Genomic DNA, 2329 nt, shown 5'->3' with positions numbered 1-2329 from the left:
GCAAAATCTCGGGGGCTACTGACATAGGCATCCCAAATGCATTAATTATGGTGCGTAATGTAATCAACAACTACATCCTTAGACATAGCATTAATGTTTTATCCCTAGTGGCAACAGCACAACACAACCTTAGAACTTTCTGTCACTGTCCCAGGTATCAATGGAGGCATGAACCCACTATCGAGCATAAATACTCCCTCTTGGAGTTAAGAGCAAAAACTTGGCCAGAGCCTCTACTAATAACGGAGAGCATGCAAGATCATAAACAACACATAGGTAATAACTTGATAATTAACATAACATAGTATTCTCTATCCATCGGATCCCGACAAACACAACATATAGTATTACAGATAGATGATCTTGATCATGTTAGGCAGCTCACAAGATCCAACAATGAAGCACAATGAGGAGAAGACAACCATCTAGCTACCGCTATGGACCCATAGTCCAGGGGTGAACTACTCACTCATCACTCCGGAGGCGACCATGGCGGTGAAGAGTCCTCCGGGAGATGAATCCCCTCTCCGGCAGGGTGCCGGAGGAGATCTCCAGAATCCCCCGAGATGGGATTGGCGGCGGCGGTGTCTCTGGAAGGTTTTCCGTATCGTGGCTCTCGGTACTGGGGGTTTCGCGACGGAGGCTTTAAGTAGGCGGAAGGGCAACGTGGGGGGCCACACGAGGGCCCCACACCATAGGTCGGCGCGGCCAGGGCCTGGGCCGCGCCGCCCTATGGTGGCGGCGCCTCGTGGCCCCACTTCGACTCCTCTTCGGTCTTCTGGAAGGTTCGTGGAAAAATAGGACCCTGGGCGTTGATTTCGTCCAATTCCGAGAATATTTCGTTACTAGGATTTCTGAAACCAAAAACAACGAGAAAACAGCAACTGGCTCTTCGGCATCTTGTTAATAGGTTAGTTCCAGAAAATGCACAAATATGACATAAAGTGTGCATAAAACATGTAGATATCATCAATAATGTGGCATGGAACATAAGAAATTATCGATACGTCGGAGACGTATCAGTCATTCTCCTGAATGGTGGTTTGGCATAGGTGCCAATGTACACGTTTGTGCCGATATCTCTATGTTTTCTTATTATCATGTTGCACATACTTTCTCCGTGATTGTGGGCAATGGCTCGCATGCTACTATTTGTGGTCTTGGTATAGTCGATCTGAATTTCACTTTTGGAAAGACCATACGCCTGAAGAACGTGCATCATGACCCCTCTAGCAATAAAAATCTTGTTAGCGGATCCCTTCTATGTCGAGATGGCTACACGATTGTCTTTGAGTCTAATAAATTTGTTGTGTCAAAATTTGGAAAATTTGCTGGTAAAGGCTATGGGTGCGGAGGTTTGTTTCACTTATCTTTGTCAGACATTTGTATTGAAGTTGGTAATCATATTTGCACCAATAATGAGACAAATGTTTGACATTCACGTCTTTGTCATGTTAACTTGGGTTGTTTGACGTGGCTAGATGATAAGGGGTTGCCCGATCTTCTCAGTAAGCGACGGGGTGGTGATGAACACGCGATGAACACAGCGGATGAACACGAGGATAAGGGGATGATAATTTGTATGACGTCGACGAAGTCTCTCAATTGGTCCCCGTCGCCAATGCAACAACTCTCAACCCTGCAAGATATTCGCAACTCCACACACTTGCGCACGTAGCCGCCGACCACAAACCGGTAGATTGCAATCTTAAAATTCCCAATGGAACAGCAGATCACAAAAACTTTCAGTAGCACAAACACCAGATCGAAACGAATTGGTGCGGGTAAAACTCCAGATCGATACGAATTGGAGAGTATGATGCAATAGTATTTGCGTAGCAATCAACTATAAACTTGGGTTTATCTTAAATGTGGTCTAAACCTAAAATCCATGACTTACAAGCATATATAAAGACTACTGGACGTCCAACATAGGGTTTTGGTTGAAATCTATCATATCTCTAACTTTCCTAACTTGAAAACCCTATATCTGGAAACTGGCAGAAACAACCGTCGACTTGTTTCGGCAAGCACGACTTGTACGTGATGAACCGGTATGTGTGGGCCTACTCATTTGAAAGTACATGAAATTATATTTCCAACGAGTCCTTATTTGCCTGATTTGGAGTTCGTATGAAGAAAGCAGGTCTGTTTCAAAATCAGAACTTCTATTTGTCTGAACCGAATCCGAACTGATTTTAACTTGGTCGGTAGTGCCGCTGGGTGACCTCATTCCATGTTGCGCCTTCCTCCCGCTCCTCCCTCGCGCATATACGAGATTTCCTTCACGACCAACTTCTCTTCTCTCCCGTGCAATGTTTGCCTGTCC

This window comes from Lolium rigidum, chromosome 6 (assembly GCF_022539505.1).
Source record: "Lolium rigidum isolate FL_2022 chromosome 6, APGP_CSIRO_Lrig_0.1, whole genome shotgun sequence".
NCBI classification, from domain to species: domain Eukaryota; kingdom Viridiplantae; phylum Streptophyta; class Magnoliopsida; order Poales; family Poaceae; genus Lolium; species Lolium rigidum.
Note: the sequence above shows the minus strand (reverse complement) of the source record.